At 41.5% G+C, this 14,078-nt stretch overlaps 1 protein-coding gene across 11 annotated transcripts in view; it reads left to right on the forward strand.

Moving 5' to 3' along the window:
• Positions 1 to 14,078, forward strand: part of STX8 (syntaxin 8) — a 172,761-nt gene that overhangs the window by 16,825 nt on the left and 141,858 nt on the right. The window lies entirely within an intron of this gene.

The following is a 14,078-nucleotide window of genomic DNA, read 5'->3' on the forward strand; positions in this document are numbered from 1 at the left end:
TGTGCAGGTTTCTTAAATGAGCAGCACATACTGGACTTAGCTGAATGAATGGTGATAAGATCAATCGCACATTAGGTTTAACTGCTCAAACTGCTACCCATATTTTTGCTAGAAGCAGAAGGTGGTGCTGTAAGGAAGCAGATTCCAGCTGTGATGTGCCAGGGGTCCTTAGTATGGTTTAGATGTGATTACAAATCTGTGCAGTAGTTCTTATTGTGGCATACTTGACTGGAGAAACCCTGTGAATGGAGCAAATAGCTTACCCTGTAGACCCTTATTTGAGAGATAAGGTGGGTGAGGTGATATCTTTTATTGGACCAACTTCTGATGGTGAGAGAGACAAGCTTTTGAGTTTACACAGAGCACTTCCTTGTCATTCTAGCCATATCTTCTAGCTGACACATTAACTTCAGGAATCAGGGGGTAGCTGTGTTAGTGGTATTTTACCCACAAAAGCTTATGCTCAAATAAATCTGTTAGTCTTTAAAGTGCCACCAGACACCTTATTAACTTCAGGATTAACTCTCCTTTATCATTATGCCTTTATACTGAAGAACTAGGCTCCTCCTTGAATTATTGGCGTCACACCTTATCTCCATTCCTTCACAGCCAGGAGGAACAGCCACTTAATAGCTAGTCTGAAATTTTCCTTCTCTGTGCTATGCTTTCCTCTACAGCCTCCTCCTTTCTACAGAAAAAGCTACACCTGGGATCTATTTTTCTCCCTGGTTTTGAAAATGATACAACCTTGTTAGTTGGTGCGGAAGAAACCTAATATCTTTCTGGGAGCGTGAAATTCAGGACTGCCACATGAGAAACTGCTAGCAGCCCATAAATTGAGCAGTTGAGAGCTGCACAAGATCCATGTTCTGCCCGTCTGTTAGGGAACAGCTCGTGAGTAGACTCCAAATGTACAGATGGATGTCATCAGGAGTCTTGTGTAAATGTAAATGTTTACAAGCATCATATCCAGAACTCGATGCACAGTAAAATACTGGTGGGTTGGCAGTTTCCAGTGGCTTGGAAACTGATGAAACCGAAAAGGCCATGGATAACAGTTTATCGATACCAGCCTTTTTGTGTCTCAGAATGCTACTCTTTGGTACTTCCTTGATTAACTGAGTGATGCTAATTCTTAAATGTGCCACTGAAGATTTGATAGCTCAAAGCAACCCCTAACTCTGTATGCCTGTTGTCTCAGAAACTCAGAAAAGATGCTTTAGTTTGAAGAGTTTGTGTCATGCTGAGACAATCAGTTTAAAACAAAACAAAACAAACCATATGGTGAAATGATCACTCCCTATCTCCTTCCTAAAAGAATGAGGGGTAGCTCTCACCTATGCTAAGGATGCCTTTTGCTGTGATTCTGTTTTTGGCTTTCTCAAGCTGGGCTGGGTTCTGTCAGAATTTAGATGGAATGCCTCCGTGGACTACCTAGGCAGTGTTATGATTCATCACTAGGTGATGAACTTTGATCTCCATCAGGACTGCCCAAGTATTAGGGCATAGAACATTGCACTGGAGATTCAGATTCTCAGATGAGATATAAAATCCATATTCTGACTCCTTTTTAGGTCACTAAGTTGCAGTGTTTTGGCCTAATTCCGGTATGGTTATTGCATTCATTGTCCTAAATTTCCCAGAAGTTTCAGTTGGATCTTCTGTCCTTCACAATATTGTCCTTCACAATAGTTTAGAAGAGAAGTAGAGCTGCGTTCTGTTACAGTTGCAGAGGTTGCTGTATTTCTTTGGTCAATGACAGATCCTAGTACATAATCTGGATTTCAGTTTAAATTGGTAAAATTCTCTGGGATACTTTGTAATTAAAGGTCTCTTATATTTCATTCTGTTTGTTTAAAAAAAAAATGCCCATCACAGCTGTTTGGGCACATATACCTACTTAATCAATAAAAAGCTAAACAAATCTTAACTGAAAAGAAACCTTCTCATGAGAATATCAATACACTTATGAGATGAAGACGTGATTATTTTTCCCCCTCCCCCCCACTAATCTGGGCTGCAAGGAGTCTCAAACCTCTGACTGCAAGTTGCTCACTAACACGGCTGCTACTCTGAAACCTGTTAAATACACTGAATCACTGTATCTGCTTAATTAGGGCCTAAACACATCAGCCACAATATCAGAGGCTCGTTCACCTGCACATCTACCAATGTGATATATGCCATCATGTGCCAGCAATGCCCCTCTGCCATGTACATTGGTCAAACTGGACAGTCTCTACGTAAAAGAATAAATGGACACAAATTAGACGTCAAGAATGATAACATCCAAAAACCAGTTGGAGAAGACTTCAATTTCTCTGCATCCGATGAAGTGAGCTGTAGCTCACAAAAGCTTATGCTCTAATAAATTTGTTAGTCTCTAAGGTGCCACAAGTACTCCTTTTTGTTTTTTCAATTTCTCTGGTCACTCAATTACAGACCTAAAACTGGCAATTCTTCAACAAAAAAAACTTCAAAAACAGACTCCGAGAGACGGCTGAATTGGAATTAACTTGTAAACTGGATACAATTAACTTAGGCTTGAATAGATACTGGGAGTGGATGGGTCATTACACAAAGTAAAACTATTTCCTTGTATTTATCTTCCCCCCCTCTCCCCACTGTTCCTCAGCTGTTCTTGTCAACTGCTGGAAATGGCCCAATCATTTTGTAGTAATGATTATCACTACAAAAGGTCCCCCTCCCCGCCCCGCCTCCTGCTGGTAATAGCTCACCTTACCTGATTACTCGCCTTACAGTGTGTATGGTAACACCCATTGTTTCATGTTCTCTGTGTATATAAATCTCCCCACTGTATTTTCCACTGAATGCATCCGATGAAGAGAGCTGTAGCTCACGAAAGCTTATGCTCAAATAAATGTGTTAGTCTCTAAGGTGCCACAAGAACTCCTTTTCTTTTTGTATATGCACATTTGTGTCTGTAGAGACAAATTTGCCAATTTGCGGGTTTGGTTTTGTACATACATGTCAAGCCTGACTCAAAAGCTTCCTACTCCTTGTGCTGACTCTTGAAGTTTGCATACTAGTTTCATGGCATGACAGCACTTCTGCATTTTGAAACCCTGTGTGCTTTGGGGGAATTGCCCTGAAGGTGTTACCCCTTTTAGTGAAGAGCTGTAATAGCTTGTCTTTGTTGAGCATGTGTTTAGGGCCCTCTGCAGGACTGTTTTTTAATCCCACTCTGCAATTCCCACCCCACTCCCCCCCGCATCATTAATTTTAATTCTGCCCCTGCTATTCTGGCAGTGGGTCCTGTGGGATCCCAGTCCCACTTCAGGGCTCTGCATGTGTGTATGCACTCAAAGAAGGCAAGTGTCTTTTTCTGGAGGGATGTAAAAATGTAGATGTAGGCCAGCTTAAAAATCACACTTCTGAATTAATGTATTGTCACCTGCTGCTGTTAAAAATAACACCTGTGTTCACTAAAACTGGAAGATTAGAGACCGCCTTCTTCTTGGGCTTGTTTACTTTGTGCATTTGAGAGCCCTTTTTGTGGATAGTTTCTGGTACTGTCTCTGCAGCACTATGTGGAACTCATAGTCTCATGCACTGCTCCAAAGGGGCACATTTTGCCCCAACCCCTGGAAGAAGCTTATCAGCAGTAACTCAGCAACAGAGCTGCTGCTGTTCCTGGGCCAGGAGGGTGTATCTAGTCTCTTTCTTCAGGTGCCAGCATGTTCCTAGGGATCACCAGGAATCTGGTGGGTGAGTGAGCATGTCTCTTTACTCTCTAGACCAGGGGATTTCAACCTTTTTTATATTCTCATTTGCAGACCCCTAAACATTTTCAAATGGAGGTGCAGACCCTTTTGGAAATTTAACCTGTGGTCTGCGGACCACTGCCTCTGAAATCTTAGACTGAAAACTGACTGAACAGAATTCAACTAGAAATGTTGCACGTGGTCTCCACAGCATTTGACGCAATGTGAGAAAGGGTCCTAAACGGTGGACTTCTCTGGTAATGACAACAATTCCAGGTTTTGACCTGTAGGTGGGGCATTCACATACTTTTGATCAGAAAAACAGAGTGCCTTTCTGGGATCTGAAACTTTAGTTTCATAGTCACCTTTTGCGCTCCTCTTGGACATAGTCTATGGACCTCAAGGGGTCTGCGGACCCCAGGTTGTAAACCACTGCCTTAGACTTGTATGGGTTTGATAGCAATGGATGCCTGGTGGTGAGGGGGCACTCTGGAATGCGTCAATAGATGAACCAGTGTGCAGTGTGCCTTTCATTGTACTAGAACCTAGGAATGTAGACCTGAGCTGGGCCCTGGATGAATTATGTTCATATTCAGTTGTTTGGAAGTTAGGCCCAAAGTGTATAACCAAAAAGACTGATGGTATAAGAAAGAAGGATTGTTTGGGTTAAACGTGTAGTAATCTGTGAAATACCAGTGTTATCTTACTTAAGAATAGGGTTGAGGTAATAGAAATATAGAAAATATGGTTAATTAGGTACAAGGTGCAGTAAATTAGTTACTGTGACGGTTCTCAGGGCACCCAGGACTGTGAGTCACTTTGGTACCTCCTGCCTCCAGCAGGAGGGAGTCTGTCATCTTGTGGCTGGGGGTCAGCTCCCTGACATCTCCAAGCATCCACTTCAGGGCTATGCCAGTCCTAAGTTCACCTTTCAGGTTAACAATAGGGGCACTCCAACCCCCAAATCCCTTAAAATCATTCCCCTGGGATATCTGGCCCCTGACATGGGCAACTCTTAGTAGTTACAGATCCTCTGCACCAAAATGTGCAGTGTGTCCCAGCTTATCAGTTTTATCTCAAACAACTGCTCTTGGAAACCACACAGCACTTGTGAGTGCTTATAATAAAATAAAAGTAAGTCATTTTAGGGAAGAACAAAGATTTAACTAGAAACGAGAGAAAGTGATGGAAGCAACTGGTTGCAATGCTAAAATGTGAACTTGGCCCTACACTTACCAGTAGTTACCTTTCCTACCTAATAAAATAGCTTTCTCCCCAAAGTTCGGTCCTTTGCAGAGCTGGCTGGTTTCACAAGAATGAGGATCCAAAAGTCACTGAAAGCCCCCTGCTCTTTAAGGGGTTTCCTCAGTGAAGAGATCCAGAGTGCCTTTCCCTACACTGTTATATTGAAACAGTCTTTTGTTATGTTCGTAGCGTGAGCAATCTCCTGCCTGCTGTAACCGTCCTTTCCACCTCCAAGTGGTTTTGATCATTTGCAGTTGTCAATGGAAAACCACTGAAGACTGTTTTGGGGTGTGGCAAGGGTAGACTATTCATAGATTCCAAGGCCAGAAGGGACCATTGTGATCATCTAGTCTGACCCCTTGTATAGCATAAGCCAGAGAACTGCCCCCAAATAATTCCTAGAGCAGAGATTTTAGAAAAGCATTCAGTCGTGATTTAAAAATTCCGTGATGGAGGATCCACCCTCATCCCTGGGTAAATTGTTCCAGTGATTGATTACTCTCTCTGTTAAAAATGTACATTTCATTTCCAGTCTAAATTTGTCTAGCCTCAACTTCCAGCCATTGGATAGCGTTAGACTTTCTCTACTAGATTGAAGAGCCCACTATCAAATATTTGTTCCCCATACATATACTTGGACTGTAATCAAGTCACTTCTTAACCTTCTCTTTGTTAAGATAAATAGATTAAGCTCCTTGTGTCTATCACTGTAAGGCCAATTTTCTATTCCTTTAATCATTCTTGTGGCTCTTCTTTGAATCCTCTCCAATTAATAATCAACGTCTCTCTTGAATTATGGACACCAGAATTGGACACAGGATTCCAGCAGTGCCAAATTCAGAGATAAAATAACCTCTCTACTCCTATTTGACATTCCCATGTTCATGCATCCCAGGATTGCATTAGCTCCCCATATGACGCTGTGGTAAGAAGAGCTCATATTTGGCTGATTATATAAACTTGCAAAAAGAAAAGGAGTACTTGTGCATTTGGCCAAATGCATCCGATGAAGTGAGCTGTAGCTCACGAAAGCTTATGCTCTAATAAATTTGTTAGTCTCTAAGGTGCCACAAGTACTCCTTTTCTTTTTGCGAATACAGACTAACACGGCTGCTACTCTGAAACCTATATAAACTTGCATTACCTGGCCAGCTGAGTAGGGAGGAGTGACAACTCCCCCTTGCTTACTGTAACATGGTATGCCTGGTGACTGTTTTTTTTTAATTCAAGTCCATAAAGATTACTTTAGAGATGTATACATTATTCTTTAAATATTATTTGTACATACATCTCACAAATATTGAATCTTGTCAAGTTATGAGCTTTATATGGATACCTTACATGTTACTCTGTGGATAAGTATGTCGTAAGAGATGTTTGGTGTAGTGAGTTTGTCAGGTCTAACGTGAGAATTGTTTGCAAAGAACAGGGCCATGAAACCTCTGTGTCTCAGTTATATAAGCTTGTTTAAAAATAAATGATTGTTTAGTAGTTAGAAATATTGCAAAATATAATTAGAGGAAAACCTTGATGAAAGTGGTCCAGCCATTAATCTTGACTGGGCCAGAATCTGGGGTTCAGCCCTTAACTGCCTCATCTTGCTTTAGGTAAAGTCCAATAACCAGCAATGACGACATTTGTTTATTATAGTGTGTAAAAAGACAAGCTTTTAGGGGTTTCTTTGTCAGAGATTTTCCTTACCCCTTCCACGTCATAATGGGAGAGTATCTTCCAAGATCAGATTGTAAGTATTTGCTCAGTGCTTATAACTATGTGTTTATATATGCTCGTATTTTAAACAACCACCAAGTGGCCTTTGGACTAATAAGGAAATAACGTGTGTGGAAATTCAGTTGTGGTAAACCTTAGTAAAATTAATTCCAAAACAGAGGCACATTGCATCCTACGATGCTGCAGCGTACTAAGTTGGATAAGCTATTCCTGTTCTCTCTTGTTCGCCAACATGGTGTTTTGAAACAGCTAAAATTAAATCTAGTCAATACTACATTGATTTCAGATAGTAAAACTATGGACTTGTCCATAATCCATTAATTGTGTTATGGACTCAGACTTGTCCAGAGTCTGGATTTTATATTTAGAGCTGAGTTTACTCAAACATGTAAAATCACAAGTATGCAGAGGTTTCCCTGGGGACTGATTATCCGAGAAGACTCCTGTGCATTGCTTGTTCCAGTCGATACATACATTAACCTGAGCTGCTGAAATGTGGTCTTTGAAAAATAAGAAAACACTCCACTCGTTTAGGATAGTATTTGGTGTGCTGCTGCTGCACAGGGAGCAGAGGGTGAGGAAATTCTAGAACATATCCCTAGACCTGCACTGACATCAACAATGTTTATGCACAAACAAGGAAATAAACAAAATTCCATGTTAATTTCTAGATCCTTTAGAAATTCTGGGTGTGACAGCTATGGCAGTTTCCTGCAATATCTTTGGGAGATCTCACTGTATTAAGTTGTGGTTCTTTGTGGGCCAGGGATCGTATGTAATTCCATTAGGGAGGGTAACCACAGCTTATCCGGGAGCTAATAACAGTGGGGGTGATAAGGAGAATTCACTTGGCTTGTAGCACCACCTGGAGAAGCTGAGATGTAGTAGTTCAAACTGGATTCTCCAGAGATGGGCAGACAGACTGACTTGGGGCCTGCTTTCTGATCCAGCAAATGGACAGGACCTTCTATCCCAGGGAGGGTCCTAATCCTTAGGGAAAGGTTGGAAGGATTGACACCTAGGAGAGCCGAAGGCTGGGGTTGGGGTGACCCTGGGTAAGCTTTTAGTGTATGTGTAATTTTTTAAAATTGTTTTTAATAATACTTTCTCCTTAAGAGTAAATGTACTTGCTTACAAAGAGCTGTGTGGTAACTCTTTTAACTGTAGGCAAATATGCTATGTATAGCCTCTGGAGAGAAAGTGTTGGGAAGACACTGACCTAGGGCATAGTGAGTCTGGCTTGCTGGGGCTATCACAGTGCAGGCAGGGAACTGTGAAGCTTGGAAAAAACCCAGTCAGGAGATACAGACAGACTCGGGTCTCTGCCCAAGAGAGGGGCCTGCTGAGGAACCGATGCCTAGTATGCGTGCCCTTGAGGGACCATGGAGGGGGAATACAGGCGCAGTTGTATTGTGAACTGACACACACCTGGTGGCCAGGTGTGGTATGTATACCACAGTTGGTTGTCTTGTTGGCAATTCTAAAAGAAGCCAGGGGCTGAACGTGCCTGGCAATTGAACTTCTCTCTGCTGCCCAGTCAAGTCCATGACATATTGGCAGGTCAGTGGAGAGGAAGCATGTGTTGCTGCTGCTCATGCTGAACACACAAATTTTCCTTGCTGTTAAATTAACGACTTTATTGGCAAGAGATTCCTTTAGAAGCATTGCTTTGGATTTCTTTTTAATTCCCCTTTTTGGAGTTTAGTAGACCAGATTTCATTTTAAATCTGAAAGTTAGCTTTACCTTCCTCCATAAAAAAGAGCCACACATGAAGTTTTAAGATCTAGCTGTGACACACTTTTCTGGTTCTGTACCAGCTTTTTTTATCTAATCCATTCCTAATGTGACAGCCCAAATTTTCAGAAGTCTTTTTTTAAATAGCCGTTCCCTTCATTAACCTTCTTGCACCAGTGATCACATATTTATCGTCCCCATGGCATACAATTGTGAAGGTTTTACCAAAATTAATCTCCGTTTATATTTGGTCACCATTCAGTGAGCTTACAGCCTTTGAACATTGCTGTAATGCTGTTTTACGTTGTGTAGTACAGTGGCCATAATACTCTTAATTTTTATTTCAAGTGACAGCTTGGGCCAGAATGCAGAACAGGGCATTACGTTATTTAGTATAGCATTAGTTACCTTCCGGTGTTGTCGGCCTTAATTAGGATGGGATGCAACTAGAATTTTGCGGAGGAGCGATGGTGCTGTTTACTTGACTCTTTGAGTGGGGTCATCTTTATTGCAGAGAGCTCATTTTCTCTCCATTTAAACATTATCTTTCATTGGTTTTTAATGGATATGTGTCTCCACCATGACTTCTCCTTGTAGAGTGATCTATGCAAGTTCCTACACACACTGTCCATACTAAGTGAGCAGACATTCAGAGGTCATTATCAGACAAGACTCCAAATCATTTGTACACAGAAAGTGAATACTGTCTACAGCTGAAAAGTAGGGTGATTTTAGTAAGGCAGAGTATTTACCCAAACTGGAGTTTATCCAAGGCACAGGATTTTTGCCCATGTTCTTGCAAAATATACCATAAGGGGGGGTGGGAGTTTGTGTGTGTTTTTAATGGTCACAGGTGGTCAGGACCACAATTATGTATTTATATTTTTAACAAAGAGCAAATCAAAAGAAAATGCTTGAAATACACAGAAAAATAAGTCGAAGAACTGCCTTTGTAGCCCTCAAACTTCTGATTGGGTCTTCAAACTCATTACTACTATTAGTATTCATTAGCCTCAGAAAAACTGGCAGTAGGAGAGCATGCTCTCCTGGCAGCTCTAAACCTTTGCCCTATAGTTTCAGTTGGCTTTTAGGTTTCTTTGAATCGGCAGGCACTGAGCAAGGTTTCCTACTCTGGTCTGCTTTTGTGTCTGGACTTGCTGCTGCATTTTTTGCCTTGGGTTGGTTTGTTGGCCCAAGACTCAACAAATGAAATGTGCTGGGTTTGTGATAAGAATAAATGTCCTTTGTGATGGGCACTGAAACTAATAAACTCATTTCATTTGTGACCAGACAACATGGTAATATGGTTTCAGAACTGAAAGGCTAGTGCTGGAACGTAGTGTGCTTTCTGGTTTCAGAAGTAGTCCTCTAAATGCGAATAAAGGAGGAGTTGCTTGTCTCCAGTGCAGAGAAGCTTAGGTGGACTCATGGGTGACTGTCACAGATTCATTTTGTGAATAGAAAACGAATGGATTGTAAAAACAGAGAGAAGCCATTGTTACAGCTATCACCTCAGGTGTGACTTCACAGGTAGCAGTTCTCTCTAAAGAACCATTTTCCTTTTGAAAGAAGAAAGAGTGAGAGTGCTGTCTTAGAGGAAGAAGCTGTAAAGTCTAGACTCCTGGCTTCAGCATTGCTGTGGTCCAAGTCATGGACATGATCTTGGTTGGTGTTTACCCATTTTACTTGAGATCCTTGGAGGAAGGCTCTGCAGAAGGGTAAATGATGACCTAGAAAGAGGATCCAGATTTGTTCTTGACATTTAATATACTGGGTTAAACAAAATGTGATTTTTGACTTCCTGGAGCATGATTATCATGGTATGTGCCTTAGTACTTGTCTACTCAGGAAAGTTATACCAGTATGAGTTAAGTGTGAATTTGTATATATGTGTATAACGACTGTAGTTATACAATGTAACTCCTGTGAGGAGACTCTCTTATTCCAGTATAACAGTGTCTTTTTTGTTTGATTCAGTTTAGCTTCTGTTGTTTGAATGGAGCTTAAGCTAAAACAGTCTCTTATTCTGTCCACACTGGGAGTTATATTGTGATAACTATATGTGCATGACTGGTAAAACTGTCCTGTATAGATGAGCCTGTAGTGGCCAACATTTTGTGTTAGTGGGAATATTATCTGAGTGGCCTTCCTCCCCCTTCCAGTCATCTGCATCAGAACCTGTTTAGGGTGTATAGGGAGGGGAAGCTTTTGGAACCACTGTGATGACAGGGAGGCCCAGAAAAAAAGATGGAAATGTCCAATTGGGTAATTCTCAGAGTATCTCCCTGCCCCTGCAGAGATATTCCTTATAGCTTAGTTTTTATGAGCCAAGCAATGAGGCTTCCACTGCTTCCTTTGAGAGACTGTTTCACAGCCTAATCAATCTCGCTGTCAAGATGTATTACAGGCTAGTGGATCTCAAAAGTGACTTTCACATTGGTATGTCAAATGAAAGATTACTTGTGTGTCACATGCACACGAAACTTGTGACTTGAGACTCCAAGCATCTTGGGGTGTGATAAATTCCATATTGTCATTGCTCGCACTCAAAGGGAAAGGGGGAATGAAGAAGGATGGAGAAATAACTTGAGGGATATTGCTGCTGTTTTGATATGGAAGGGAACTGGCTTGTTTTTCAAGACCACATTTTCTTCAGTTACATCTGGTTTTTTCTCAGTTACTTTGCCAACACTTTGCATAATGACAGGTTTCAGATTAGCAGCCATGTTAGTCTGTATTCGCAAAAAGAAAAGGAGTACTTGTGGCACCTTAGAGACTAACAAATTTATTAGAGCATAAGCTTTCGTGAGCTACAGCTCACTTCATCGGATCCGATGAAGTGAGCTGTAGCTCACGAAAGCTTATGCTCTAATAAATTTGTTAGTCTCTAAGGTGCCACAAGTACTCCTTTTCTTTTTGCCAACACAGTTTACCATATTCACGCTCTAGTCTGCTCCCATGAAAGTCAGTGGACTCAGGATTAGGCTATTTATCTTTAGGTCAGTCTGGCGGGGTAGTTCTGTCATGGGAAGTTTTTCAGTTTAGATGCAGGTTTGTTCTTTGCTCCTGGGCTGGTGGGATCTGGGAAGCATTCAGCCCCTATGACTGAGGCAGCACCTTGTGTATTGGCCCTCAGTGTCAGGAGCAGTTTTGATGGGCACCTCTCATCTGTAGAGGTGCCTGATGAGGACCGTAGTGGAGTGTAAAAATAGTACCACCACCACCACTTTGTACATCACCCAGACTTGGAGGAGCCCTCTTGGGCAATCTGGTGTCTTTATACTTTAAATCCGTAAATACTGTTCTGATAACCAGGAATGGCCTGAAATGTGAATTAATCACCTAACCTGGCATGTGCAGTGTGTAAATGAGAGCACACACTCAGTGGCCCACTGTGCTGCTCACATTCAATATGAATCTGTGAATCCAAGCTGAGGTGCTCTAGACACTGCAGAGAATGCTAGTGTATCTTCAAGGGAATGTTCAATTAATCATGCAGCCAATTGTCATTTGACCCAGGTTTTGTTTAACATTCAGTCTTGCTGATCATTCTTCTAAAGCTGGTAAGTCTTAATGTGTGGCCTTGGTCTAAAGTAAGCACTGGTTGACTAATCTAAGTTACTTGGGAAGTTTTATAAGAATTGTCATGAAACAATGCCTTCGGAAAGATAAGCCCCTACTTGTTAAGCAATGACACAGCCCCCTGATTTTAAACCCCCTCATCTTTTATATTTGGGCACATTGCTAAGCCTTATAATTAGTTAAATCTGCTCCTATAATCAAAAGCTATCTACACACTCCACTGCTCTGTGATGATTTCAAAGATTTAAGTGATTAACTTGGCGGAGGCAGTGGGTGGCTAATTGGATAAGCTTTAATCTTTACACCACCAAAGCGAAACATGGTAAGATCAGAGGAAGTAGGAAGTTATGCGGTACTGTGTGGGAAGGTAGTTACCAAACATGTCAAAAAGATTATTGTAACAAGCAGAGCAGTTGTCTTGGCAAAACATCCGATGAAGTGAGCTGTAGCTCATGAAAGCTTTATGCTCAAATAAATTTGTTAGTCTCTAAGGTGCCACAACTACTCCTTTTCTTTTTGCGGATACAGACTAACACTGCTGCTACTCTGAAAAGAATAAGGTGGAATATTAGAGAGACAGTTCCACAAATTTGCTTGCATTAGATTTTTAAAATGGTAAATATATTTGGATTCTTGCTTGCTGAGCTGTCAGAGTGGAGAGATTTACATATTCCTCTCACTTTATTTTGACAGTATCCGATTAGAAGTCAAAAAGAAAAGGAGTACTTGTGGCACCTTAGAGACTAACAAATTTATTAGAGCATAAGCTTTCGTGAGCTACAGCTCACTTCATCGGATGCATTTGGTGGAAAAAGCAGAGGACAGATTTATATACACACACCTCTGCTTTTTCCACACACCTCTGCTTTTTCCACCAAATGCATCCGATGAAGTGAGCTGTAGCTCACGAAAGCTTATGCTCTAATAAATTTGTTAGTCTCTAAGGTGCCACAAGTACTCCTTTTCTTTTTGCGAATACAGACTAACACGGCTGCTACTCTGAAACCTGCGATTAGAAGTCATTACCTTTTTGTTATGGTGTATATTCTCTCTTTGAACTACCAAACTGTAACGATGCTGGTTCTGGGGGGACCCAACTGAGAGTGGCAATTCAGGACAAATTGCTTAAAGCAGGGCAGTTACAGCCCAAGGCTGGGGTTTTTCCACCTCTAAGGCAGACCAGACCAGCCAGACAGAGAGGACTTTGGTTTTACCCCACTGGCTAACCACAAGTCACACAAACAATTCCCTGAGACACCCCAGTTTCCCAGTATCACCACCACCAGTGCCACCCATTATGGGGACAGATGATTATGAAAACCAATACCCCAGTAAAAGAAAAAAGGTTCTCTCGATCCCAAAGGACCAAGCCCCAGACCCAGGTCAATATACAAATCATATCTTACCCACAAATCACACTGTTGCCAATCCTTTAGAATCTAAAATCTAAAGGTTTATTCATAAAAGGAAAAAGATGTAGATGAGAGCTAGAATTGGTTAACTGGAATCAATTACATACAGTAATGGCAAAGTTCTTGGTTCAGGCTCGTAGCAGGGATGGAATAAACTGCAGGTTCAAATCAAGTCTCTGGAGTACATCCACAGCTGGGATGGGTCTTTCAGTCCTTGGTTCAAAACTTCAGTGTAGCAAAGTTCCTCCAGAGATATGAAGCAGGATTGAAGACAAGACGGAGGAGCTGCAGCAGCTTTTTATATTCTCTTGCTATGTGGTCTTTCTTTCTTGGTCCCAAAGACAAGCTGTCCATCATACAGCCTGGAAAAACCTTGGAGTTCTGTCCACAGGTATGTCCCTGCATACCTTGCTAAGTCCCAAGGCATGTCTGCCTTCTCTCAGTGGGTTGGTTGTATATCTGATGGTCCTTAATGGGCCATCAAGCAGGCTAGGCAGAGCTGATACCAATTTGTCTGGGGTGTCCCCCAGAAGCTTAGCATAAGTTTGAATACAGACAGTATAGAGCCAATATTCATAACTTCAACTATAAAAATGATACACATATACAGATAGCATAATCATAACCAGCAAACCATAACCTTGTCTT

Source organism: Dermochelys coriacea, chromosome 14 (genome assembly GCF_009764565.3).
Source record: "Dermochelys coriacea isolate rDerCor1 chromosome 14, rDerCor1.pri.v4, whole genome shotgun sequence".
Taxonomy (NCBI): domain Eukaryota; kingdom Metazoa; phylum Chordata; order Testudines; family Dermochelyidae; genus Dermochelys; species Dermochelys coriacea.